General features: G+C 34.2%; 1 long non-coding RNA gene across 1 annotated transcript in view; it reads left to right on the top strand.

Annotated features, from left to right (window-relative positions):
• The first annotated feature begins 825 nt into the window (after positions 1-825).
• The window catches only part of LOC110114700, a 16,396-nt gene continuing 3,794 nt past the window's right edge, over positions 826-13,427 (top strand). Inside the window, exon 1 of the long non-coding RNA XR_002305259.2 lies at positions 826-885. This is a non-coding gene — a long non-coding RNA (uncharacterized LOC110114700). The remainder of the gene's footprint in view (positions 886-13,427) is intronic.

Genomic DNA, 13,427 nt, shown 5'->3' with positions numbered 1-13,427 from the left:
AAAATTTACCTCGGAACTTATTACGTTAAAACTCCCTCGCTGAATAAGAAAAGCGAGTGGAGGCCAGAGCCGAATTTTCGGAGCCCACAGCAACAAAAACGTTATTGCCATCCAAGCCTATGGCAGCTATCGTAAAAAAAAACTGTGAGAAGTCTTTCCCAAATGAACCATTAGTTTGGTTCTAGTGACAGAATGCCTTCTCTCCAAAGAAATGGTGGTGTCTTTTGACCATTGTCATCAAGGTGGACCAAGGCTTTCCATTTCTCATTTTTAACCAAGAGGATACCCATTTCGTTCTTTCACATATGCTTTCTTCCTCTACCACTGCATCTTTGTGTAGTAAGGTTGCTGTCTCTAGCTTCATTAATATTTGTTATTGTCTAAAGTTTGTTGACACCATAAAGCTAAATTTTGCAGTTATTTGGAAGGAGAAAACTGCTTTTGGTTTGAGTGACATGATGTGCGTATAATACTCCGTTCTAACTTTAGCTTTATGGTGCCTTCCAACTAGTTTCATTTGAGGTCTTCTCCCACATTGGCCATTGATATATTGCACCATTCACAATAACTGTCCTGTTTCTTTCCTTTTTTCTTTGTGTAGCTTTGATTATGCCTGAACCTTGCCGCTATTTAGGGGTCTGATTATGTTTAGCAAAAGGAATTGCAGAATTTGCTGAAATGCCGCAGTTTGCAGATTTGGGTGTTTTATTGTTTGACATTTTCACATTTATCAGGAGAGGAACAATAATTTACAGCAGCAGCTTGATGCGCTTTCATTTTCAAGCAAAAGAAAGGTGCCCAAGGCGAAGGGTCCAGAAAAAGTATCCATTTCTTATGACAACATAGGAACTAAAGAATTGGTGATTTCTGAAGCAGAACAAACAGGTGAATGGGTGTCTAAATTATATCTGCTTTTCTTGATTTGACCTTTGAATTAGCATTCTTATTAGGAGCAGTGAATATATAATTGCTACCATTGAATAATTGGACCTTGTTTAAGGAACATTAAAAATTTGAACATGATGGATTTTTATTTCTTGTTTATATTGCGTGCCAAATTGATAGCACCTTATGAATTAAAAATAGTCCATAGAGAGAGAAAGAGAGATGATTTCAAAGTAGCCATAAGACAAGATTTATGTACCTTTTATATTTTATCTACTTTAATTTTATGCATTTAAAATTTGTTATGAATGTTGAAAGATGCATGAGGGTAAATAATCCTACACTTTTTAAATCGATAATCTCTCTTTCTTTATATATATATATACCCCTCCACACACACACACATGTGGGCAGACGTGCAGTTGTTTGCACGTGTTGATCTGCTGATGTTCTCAATCAGGGATGCATTTGCATTTTTGTCCATGTGCATGCACACTTCGTGTGGGGTGTGTATGGGTGAGTGCATGTGAATGTGTTTTGGCGTGCGAATGCTAATGTAGCATGTGTGTGTGGGGATGTGTGGGCTTGTGGGTCTTAATGGGTTGACATTGGAGATATGAGAAAAAATCAGGAAGATATGGCCAAGAACCAAGAATTCTGCTGTTCTTGGCTGCTGAAATGGATGGACAGCAGTTTCTTGATTCCTGGTGAGAAGAACTCCAATCTTGGGAGGGAATTCTGCATTGTTTACTGGTTGGAAGAAGGCCAATTGGCTGGAAAGAAACCTCACAGCAGTAGGATAGCAGGCCGGTGATGAAGAGGAAGAAGATGTGCTGACAGTTGGCTGGTTGGAAGAGGGAGTTCCAGAGACAGGGATGCAGTCCTGCGGAGAGGAGGAAGAGGAAGAACAAGTGCGGGCGGTCGGCTGGCTGGAAGCTAGAAGAGGGAGGAAGGAGAGGGGAACCCAACGGTTGGCTGGAAGAGCTGATAGGCTGAGGGAAGAGGAAGAGCGGTCGGCCATCACTTGGAGCTTTCCTAGATACAGAGAACAAGAGATATGGCTCTTTACTAAACACAAAAATCGGCTCTCTATTATTAAGACCTCTATTTATAAGATTTCTTTAAGGGAAAAGAGTAAATAGAAAAATAATGTCAAATAACAAAAAGGATGTGGGTTGTGGAACCAGTTGGTTGGACCATCCCCTCTCTATTAGCACGTGCGTCATTCTCCCCTGTTTGGAGCAACTTCTTCATCTTTGGAAGATGCTACTTTAGAATAATGAGGTGTTAAGTTTGAGATGTAGAAGGTAGCTGAAATGTGATAATCACACGATTGTACTTGTTGATAAGCATAGTCGTTGATGCATTTGATAATGCGGAAAGGTCCATCTGTCTTTAATTTTAATTTATTGTAGGGGCCTGGTGCAAATCTTTCATTTCATAGTTTAATCTAGACCAAATCTCCCACTTTAAATGCTCTAAGTTTTTTATTTTTGTTGCCATGAGATTGATATTTGAGATTTTGTTTGTTGATGTGGTCATGTACCTGAGCATGCTATTTTCTTATTTCTTGAATTCGTCATTCATCATAGGTTTGACAATTTGTTAGGGTAATGGAAGGAATCAAATCAACAGGTGATATGGGATTTTGCCCGTACACAACATCAAAGGGGCTTCAAACCATGGTTTGACTGTGTAATCTGTTATAAATAAATTCTACTTGCGACAGTATTAGGTCCCATTGGCTGATATTTTGACCTACTAAACACCTCAAGAGATTGCCTAAACTTCTATTGGCAGCTTCTGCCTATCCATCTATTTGTGGATGTGCGGTGGAACTGTATTAATACTTTGTTCCAAACATACCCCATAGTGTCTTCCTCGATTGGATGTGCTGATCATGGGAATGCCATATAATTTAATGATCTCTTGAAAATAAAGATTGATAATGTGGGTTGCATCTAATGTCGTAGGACAGGGTACAAAGTGTGATATTTTTGAAAATGTCTACAAATATCATGATGGAATCTTTTTGACATTGTGTATTTGGTAGCCCCACAACGAAATCCATACTAACGTCAGTCCATGGTTATGCGGGAGCCGGGAACAAATAATGGCAAGTAGGGGCTGCTCTAGGTTGACAAGTTTTGGCTTGATGGCATCTTCAACATTTCTTTACATACTGGGCTATGTCCTCATTGAGTGAGGGCCAATAAAATTTGTCTCGGACAATTTCAAGGTTTTGTCTCTACCAAAATGACTTGCTTGTCCGCCATATAAAATAGCCTTTCTAAAGGAGCACTGAGGTATGCAAAGCCTGCTGACAAAGAATAGATAACCTTGGTTAATATGAAAACGTTTAAAGCTTCCATATTTTCTGAAAATTAGGATCTTGCTCATATAACCCTTGTATGGATTTAATTCTCATTGTTTTGAGTTGCAAGGTGTTGAGTACTAATAACCTTCGGCTTAATGCATCTTCCACTTGATTGAGTTTCCCTGATTTATGCTTGAGGGAATAGTGAAATGAGGCTAAATATTCCATCCATTTGATGTTCCTGCCCTTGAGTTTGTTTTGTTTTTGTAAATGCTTGAAAGCTTCATGATTAGAAAAAATTACAAAATTTGGGTTAACAAATAATGACTCCAATTTTGTAATGCTTGTATAATGGTGTAGAGTTCCTTTTTGTAGGTAGAATACTTTTGGAGGGCATCATTGAGTTTTTCACTAAAGTATGCCACAGGGTGTACTCCATGGCTTAGTACAGCTCCGATACTTATATTGGAAGCATCACAATCAACATAAAATACCTTACTGAAGTCCAAGAGTTCCAATACTGGGCCGGATGTTACTAGAGCAGATACCAAATAATTTGAGAAAAAGTATTTCGATGCCAATATTTAAGAATGTACAATGTATTGAAGATTGTTGAAGTTAAGTTGAAATATAACTTATGAGTCATATAGTGAAGTAATGGGTGATAGTAATGAAAATGAACCCAATAAAAATTAGTTTAGTTTTGGATAATCAATTTGCATTTCATGCCAAGAAGATATATTAGGAGGGAAGTGAATTTTGTGTTTAGGCAATTAATATATATATATATATATATATATACTTATACATATATATAATACTAATAATAATTAGAAAAAAAATCTTAAGCTCTTCATAAAAAAATAAAAATAAAAGAACCTAAATACAAATCCCTCATACCCTCACGACACTCACGCCCGAAGTCCCTTCTCCCTCTCGGCTCTCTCCCTCACATTCCCGACTCGCCGTCGGCCTCCCACTGCCACCTTAGGTGATTCCTCCACTCCTTTTTTTTCTCATTTCTTTCTTCTTCTTCTTTCTTTTTTCTTCTTCCTTCCTCATTTCTTCTCTTTCTCTTCTTCTTCTTCCTCTTCCTCACATTCTTCTTTCTTTCTTCTTCTTCTTCTTCTTCCTAAACATGACCCTAGCCCTAAAAAATTTATTTCTCTATCTACATCTATTACATCTCTTCCACCAAAATGTCCTTTCACATTCCATTCTCTCTAGGCCTAGAGAGAAAATTCTCTCTAAAAAAAGAGTAAATCCAATTGTTCTCCCTCTAAACATCTATCTCCCAACCTTAAACACCCCTCTCACTCTCATTTCCTTTTTTCCCCTCTACCTAAAAAGAGAAAAAATTCCTCCCTCTCTCCCATTCTAAAATTGGAGAGGAGATATTTTCTCTCTAGTCTCATTCTCCTCACAACCACGTCTTCCTTACATTATTCCCACTAAAACCCTTGCCAAATCCCCTCATTTTCTCTCTTTCTCAATCTAGAAAGAGCAGTTGTATACTCTCTTTTTCTAACCATTCATATTTTACAAAAAATGTATATATTTAAAAATTAAATAAATGATAATAATATAAAAAAAGTACGTGTATCGCAGGTGTCATCACCATTGTCTTGACGTTGCTGCCTTTGTCATCGCGCATTTGAGGTATAACGACACTAGTTTTATTTTACGAATTGTTGTGTGAAACTAAGTACTCGTGATTTTCTTTCTTGGCAGACGGGAAAATCTGCTATGCATGAAAACAAATACCCTTAACCGCCTTTCTTGGCAAGCGGGGAAATCTGCTATGCATGAAAACAAGTGCCCGTGATCATTTTTTTTCATGCAGGGAAGTCTGTCATGCATAAAAATAAGTACCCTTGACCTCCTTTCTTGGCAGGCCGAGAATCTGCTATATATAAAAAACTAAATATACATGTCCTCCTTTCTTTGTATGTGGGGAAATGTTGTTCTTTATAAATAGGTACTTGAAGACTCATGACTATGTTCCTTGGCAGGCGGGGAGGCCTAACACACCTTGGTGCATTCCCCTACGTGGGGACGCGTTGGGTGCTGCCGAAATTTATACTAAAACAAATGACATATTAAATTTAGGAAAACTACAACCTGATCTAGCTCCCAAGTCAAAAAAAAAAAAAAAAAAAAAAAAAAAAAAAAAAAAAAAACTCGAAAGCCTAAGTTGCAAATATTGATAAGTAAAAATGAATGAAAATTAAAATGCAACAAAATTGTATTAAAATAAACTTATAGAAAAATTGGCTGCTTGCTGACAAGCACGAATGTGAACTAGAACTCTCACTTTGGTTCCTAGCTAGTTTGCTCGTACATAGCCAAATTCCCCAACAACACCTTGCAAAAATGAAATGTGTGCAATGACTAAGGATGAGTTCCATATTTATAATTCAACAAATAGCCATGTGCGAGGACCTATCTAAATAAATAATCTCGCTACATATGGGCAATGAAGTTCATACCTGAATACAGGAAATAATTACCCTATAAAAATAGTAAAAGTAAAATTAATTACGTTCTTACGAAAATGCATCTACATTAATAGCCTCCACGTAGGATCTCCCGTATAAATTCGATAATCATCTTAATTAAATGCTCCATAGCGAAGCAAGATCATTAATCGTATTGCAAGTTGTGGGTGCGTAAGTGCCTTAGATAATTTACTTGCCAGTTGCAAAAAATAAGAGGATTCATATTCTCGTGAATGCGTCATACACTCCATTAGCACTTGTACACTATTGCATGTCATGGGTTGTATGACTTTCTAGTAGAAGTTTGAGATGTATCAAATCACCAAAAAGAAATATCTCCTACAGGTCCTTTGATCATATAGTGCAAATGTATTTGCAATATATAAGTGCACTATACAAGAGCGTTAAGTAGCATGTCTTAATATTGTTGGCTATGAAAGTACATTTTGCAAATGCATCAGTAATCATACATGTAAAGGTACACAAACAATCAAACAAAAGCATATGCAAGTGTGAAAATATGCTACACGCAAATGTGCTTGTAATCATGCATGTATGTTGCATTTACATACACTATGCAATGTGCAAAATGCATAATATAAGCACACATCATTCATGGTATAAATGAATTATACATCGTAGTATTGCATTATACCGACATGCAAACTACATATGATTGTATCATACCCATCATGCAAAATGCATCGGCCATTCCATAAATACGTTATGAAAAATGCATTGAAGAGCTTGACCCCGATGAGCATGACATATGTATACACGTGACGTCTAAGAATACTGCGCAGATCAGAAATAACAAATGATTTTTGAATCTATCACTCTAAAACTATGCAAACATATTATGCGAATGCACTATCACACACACATATCACTTAAAAATGAAATTTAAGATATCCACATGTTCTCCGATAAGTGTGTTACACCCTTAAACCTTTGTCTGAGAACCGGAGTTGACACGACTTAAACCTATGAACAAATTCATGGTCATAGTGTCGACTAGAGTATTTGATTTTATACATTCATATTAGGCTTTCAAGGACTTTTATAAAGAAAATTCACATAGTAAAATACGAACTCTCGGTCTTGTTTCCTATCAGAAAACCCTAAAAATTAGTTGTGGAACCTGATTCTCTGTTGGGAACGAACATAGTCGACAATGTTATGAAGTTAAATTACCGATAATCCTCGATGATGATTGTGTTGAAAGTTCATCTCAACTGGAGGGGTTTCTTCCTTTTAAATGCCACAAATCTCAAAATTTATTAAGGGGTTCTGATTTTAATAAAAGCTTAAAACTCAAGAACTATCAAAAGCTAAAATATTAAAGATGAAGTTAATCACCTACATACTTAACACGAATTACCAAAACCTAAAATATTAAAAAATGAAATTAATCACCTACATACTTAAAGAAAAAATTCATCTGCCATTTGCAACAATTTGTTGAGGTGGATAAATTTGAAAATCACTTTATCTCACAAAGAGCAAATGTCAGGACGAAAAAATGACTAAGATCCATTCTCAAACCATTTCTTGCTAGTAAGGCATGGCACTTGTCTTATATCAGGTAGTTTTGTTGCCAAACGTCTCCACATGTAAACGGTTATGATCGGGGCCCTTTGATCGAGTGGTTTTGTTGCTAAATGTTATCACTAAATTATGATCATGACCAGAGTCCGTATGTTCCCTAATGGCTCTAAATTTTTGAGTTTTTTTTTTTGTAAAAACAATGAAATTAAATATGAGTAATGATTTAATAGGGTATAATCGATAGGGCATAAATATCTTTGTTAGCTAAAGTGGACTTAAATCTTTCCTCTTAGTTAAACATTCACCTAAAATCTACAAGATACCCTTGGACAACGCAACCCATAGCTACTAACAAGGATCATTCGGTTAGGATATGTTTGATGAAGCATTGATTGTTCTTAGTAGTTGTCAAATGTCCCAAAAAAATGTATTGTAGGATTACATCACGGGTTAACATTAAGTTCTTATTTTTTATATTAGTTATAAAACTTTTTACAAATAATATTTTTTGAAGTGAGATGCCCGAGTACATATTTTTCACAAATCACAATTTTACTTGTGATACATATGTACATGTAAAAAGCTAGAGTAGTTGGGAAAATTTTAGAAGAAAGGACCTAGAATTGATAGAATAAATATTGTTAATTTCTTTTGTGTGATTTAATAATTACATGTAAATTTTACTTAAAATTGAAGTAAGATCTTTGGTTCGATAATTTTAAGTATCTTTAATTAGGAGAATAGGCCTAGAATAGCATTTTCTAACTAGAAGGTACTTTTTCACAAGGTAGCATTTTTGTCTTCATCATCGTTAACTAAGATCCCTTTATCTTTGATTTTAATGCATCTAATTTGATAAAAAAATATTTATTTCTCTTATATTTTATTTAAGTTAATTGACGATTCACCTTTTCTCCTTTATTAGTATCAAGAATATTATATAAATATTTTGAAGCTGTGGTTTTTAATTTATTCATCGTTATTTTTGTAAGACTTGTAGCTTTCTAATAATGTTTTTAATAACAACACTAAGGGTTTATTTGGAATCACTTTTATTTATTGTAGTTTCTTAAAAATACATTTTTTTTCTTAAAAAATACATTTGTTTTAGAGTGTTTTTAACTTTTTTTTTTAATCTTTTTATTTCAAAAAAACAAATCAATTTATTTATAAAACACTCAAAATAACTTTGATGTGTTGAGATTTAAAAAATATTTATCTTTATTTGTCGGCTGCCGCCACCATCAACATCGCCTTGCTGACTATCACTATTGCCCTGCCGACGACAATTATCACTATCACTTAAATCAACTTAGTTGATGTTCAGTTAATAAATTAAAAATAAGTTATCTTTAAGATAAAAATATATTATATTTCAATATATATATATATATATATATAAGGATCCTCATATAATTTTTATGATATTGGAAAGGACAAAAAAATACTCAAAATAACTTTGATTTCTTGAGATTTAAAATATATTTATCTTTATTTGTCGGCTGCCGCCACCATCAACATCGCCTTGCTGGCTATCACTATTACCCTGCCGACGACAATTATCACTATGGCTTAAATCAACTTAGTTGATGTTCAGTTAATAAATTAAAAATAAGACATCTTTAATATACAAACATATTATATTTCATTTCAAAACATGACAAAAAAAATAAAAACAAAAAAATGAAAAACCAAAAACCTAAGTGATCCTAAACGGCCTCTAAGGGAATGAATTAAAATAAGTGGATAATGAGAACAATAGTGTTCATAGTAGGGTGCCATAATTATTCAGCAATAAACCTTACAAAAGTTGTTTTTTTGCTTATATAGCTAGTCGGGCTTCAATTACATTTATAACCCGATTGTGCTAGTAGGGGTGTCAATATTTGACCCGACTGGAAAATTTTGAATTTGGGTTAACCCATTTGCCAAATATGTCAGGTTCATGACTGATTTCTAAAATTGAATCGGGTTCTAGTTAACCCGAAAAACCTAAAGTGACCCTAATCCAACCCATTTTTATTAAAACCTAGGTTTAAATTGTGTACTTTTGTGGCCGGGCTGGCTCGTGTTATCGTTCTTTCTCGTTCTCTTCTTGACTTCGTTTGTTTCCTTCCTAGTTCTTTTTGGCTCTTGCTCATTTTCTCTCGTCGGTTCTCCAGTAGCTATTGATGCCTGAAAGCTACATCTCGTAGCCTCCAGAGTATGTCTCCACTTTCCATCTCCAACGAACTTTCGGGCCCAATAGATTTTACATTTGTTTATATCACTTTGTGTATTTTATATTTTAGGGTTTTGACTATTTTCGTGTCGACGGTTTTGGAGGTTACTGGGATTCAATGTTTTTAACCTCAGCTTTCACAAACATTTTGATGCCTACATCTTTTAAGAGTTTTAGGATTTTTAATTTAGTGTTTTATTTATTTATTTATTTTTCAATTTTAGGTTTCATATTATGCTCTTTACTCTAGAAATGGTTGTTGGATTATTGCAACTTGCAAAGATATACAATATGCTTTCTCAGTTTGTCTAGTAGTCTGGTTTAGGGTTTAGTGTGAAATGGCGAATGCTTATGTTCTTCTCAGATCTCAATTGTGCTGACTGTTATTGTATTATTATTATTATTATTATTATTATTATTATTATTATTATTATTATTATTATTATGCATTTATGCTTTTCTCGTAGTCTAGTTTAAAATGGTAAATGCTTCAAACCTTCTCATGATTTAATCTCTATTGACTGGCTAAGTGCTGATGGCTATCAAGCTATGGTCATATAGTTGTGCGCTTATGATTCCTTGGTTTTAAACTTTTAGTGCTTCTCTTGATTTAAACTTTTACTACTTATCTCTGTTATGGTTATTAGGTTATGCTGTGCACTAATACAATATGCAATTAAAGCTGTGAAGTTATTTATTGATTCATAGTATTCTGCCATTAAGTTTTGTAATTCTATTTTGGGTATTCTTATTTTACAATGAAGAGGATACTAAGTTTCTATTTTGATAGGATACTTCCAAACATTGGCTTTTTCTATAATCTAGCTTAGATTGTTTTGTTACATATTTGTCTGTTTTTATTAGGCATTATGAGATTAGAAGACTCTTTAGTAATGTGCTAAAATGTTAACAGTTTAGAATGATTTGTTTTTTATTTGAATATTCAACTCCATAGCTTGAAGGGTTCATAATTAAGAACTTAATGGGGAAGGGTGTGGGATTTAATGTTATTCTACATCATCTGAAATTTATTCTTGTTGGTTATGTGTGGTTTTGAAGCTTATGGAGTCTCCTTGTTGTCAATCGATCTGCATTGGAAGATATCTGTGAATCATAGAATCTCTTTATTTCTATTATTATTTTTTTAGTGAGTTTTCTTTCATTCTATCAGTTTCATATTTTCATTCTCAGCTTATATCACTTTTGGCCATTTCAACATTAACTGAACTTGAACTGAAAAGATTCAGAGGTTGTGTGCATCTGTTGGTTGAATTGAGTGCCTTGCTCTCCATAAATTTGGATTTTCTAAGTTCATTGATCAGCTTCAATTGAATTGTGTTGTAGTCTGATAATTTAGATTCAAATGGCATATGGCATGATCTCTTTTGCATTAACCGATTACAACTCAAGAGTATATTATATTTTATACCCATATTTAATTTTATTTGTTAGATGGAAGACTCCAATATTATTATTGAAAGCACTCATTTTCTTAAAAATGTACAAGTTCTCAATGATAGAAATTAAATTGAAATAGACACTAATGAATTTGATATCACTGACTTTGATGATAAAGAAAAGGATGGGGCAATTGTTCTTAAGAAAAAAAAAAGAAAAAGAAAGGTGACTTCAATTGTATGGGGTTATTATGAGATGTTAGCCTTAGCTGTTGATAACAAACAAAGATGTAAATACATAAAATGTGGTGCAATTTACTAATGAGATAGTAAGAATGAGGCTGACAACGTAAAACGTCATTTGCAAATTTGTAAGAAGCGAAATACTCATGATATAGACCAACAAATTTTGCAGTCGAATTTCAGCTCATTTATTTCATTGGCTGATAGTAAGTTTGGCCACCAAGAGTTTCGTGATTTATTCACTTCATGTATTATTATGCATGATCTACTAGTTTAGTGTGTTGAATGAGTTGGTGTACGTGCATTACTTCATTATTTTCGCCTTGACCCACAAGTAGTTTCTAGAAACACAACAATAAGTGACTGTAAGAATTTGTTCATTAGGGAGAAAGCTAATATTCAATCATCATTGAGTAGATGCACTAGTAGAGTTTACTTGACTTCATATCTATGGACGTCTATCAATACTGATGGTTTTATTAATTTGACTGTACATTTTGTTGACAATAATTGAGGACTAAAGAAAAAGATTATTAGTTTTAGAAGGATGTTAGCCGGTTATACATTATTTTCTACTCGATGTTGGGATTTCTTTATTTGTTGTTGCTACAAGTTCTTGCTTGGTGTTTGGTTTCATTGATTTGTTGTTTGGTTGTTGTTGAATTTAAATTTGTGTTTGTTGAATAGTGAATTCAAGCTGAAAGCTAGAAACCTGCTGAATTCTTAGTGAAACCTGTTTTACTAGCTTATTATTTACCTGTTATACTTCAAGCTATGAGGCAATGATGAGAAACCTTCTGAACTAAGTGTGAATCCATTTGGGATAAATACTACTAGTTGGCATTTGTGTTATCTTAAATTGAGGAGATACTATCTAATTAAACAGATACTAAGTAATTGTAATACAAACTGCAATCTTAGATGGTAAATTGATAATAGTAATATTCTTTATTCACTCACATTTCATTAGTTGATGAATGATTTGGTGGGCTAATCTTACTCAATGTTTTTTGCTATCTCATTAATTTAGATTTTATCTATTTAACTTTTTCTTTTTTCTGTTAAATCTACTCTAAGAAATATTATTCTCTAGGAGTTCTTCAAATTTACATTTACTGTAATTTGATTTTGTAATTTGTAATGTATAGAGTAAACTATTGAATGATTTATAATTTGTAAACTTGTTAGTGGATTATATTTTCTTGGCAATTAGTATAAATCTTTCTATTAACTGTAAATGTTGGACCGTTAGCTATTACTGAATTTAAACTGTAATGAAGATGAGCAAGTGACCTGTGACGCTAACGTGTAATTATTGGCTATTGTAGTGTTGCTACAAATTAATGCAAAATTACAAATCCTTCTTTAATTTGTTACTCGTTAGCTGTTGGCTGATGATGTTTGGTGAAATTTGCATAGTTTTACTTGTCCCAAATTACCTGAATTTAAAATTTTATTTTTGAAATGACACATATTAATGTAAATCCTTCTTAAATTTGATTTTTAAAAATACTAAATAAATTATTTTGAAATATCTATATATTTTTATTTAATTTAGGTTTGTGGGTTGTGTCAGGTTGACCCAAAATAGAATCGGGCCAGGTTCATGTTAGGGAAGTTCACCTGAAATCCAAATCAAGTCAGGCTCTGGTCAGGTCTAAAAAGGTGGGTCATTTCGGGTTGGACCCAAACCCAACCTAAAAATTCATTTTTACACCCCTATGTGTTGGATAAGCTTATTGATATTTCTTCTGAAGCTGAAGGATTGGTGGATATTCCTGGCCATCGTAGTTCCTTATTTCACTCGTTGCAGTTGAATCTTTCACCTACAACATTGGAAAAACGGGTATATAGATCTTTATACGCGTGTTGACCTTTGTGTGTTATCCAGAAGATACAAAAGAAAAGAGGTTTAAACAATTACATACCTGCAATCTACCGGTTACCCCCATCCCACAAATCCCGCTGAATCCATCTCCGAAACAGTCGCTTCCCGCAAATCCTTCGGAGAGTCTCGATTCTGCCTCTGCCTTCGCCTATAAAATGCAAACGAAGGCTCTTCTTCGCTAGTTCTTCCACATACGCCAGCTCCAAGCCACAACCGTCACTCTTCCCCCACAAGACTCTCGCCTCACCCACTGCTGAGCTCAAACATAATCTGACGGGAGCTCCGTCCCTTACACAGCCTCCCTCCCGACCTCTTCGATCCAGAGAGAGAGTGAGAGAGTGAGAGAGAGAGGAAGCTATCTCCCTACCTAGCTGAGTTTCAGCCGCCTCTTACCCAATACCTCTAGACGCAAGCTCTCACGATATCGACA

This window comes from Dendrobium catenatum, unplaced genomic scaffold (genome assembly GCF_001605985.2).
Source record: "Dendrobium catenatum unplaced genomic scaffold, ASM160598v2 fragScaff_scaffold_847, whole genome shotgun sequence".
Classification (NCBI taxonomy): domain Eukaryota; kingdom Viridiplantae; phylum Streptophyta; class Magnoliopsida; order Asparagales; family Orchidaceae; genus Dendrobium; species Dendrobium catenatum.
This window is presented reverse-complemented; position numbering and strand designations above follow the sequence as displayed.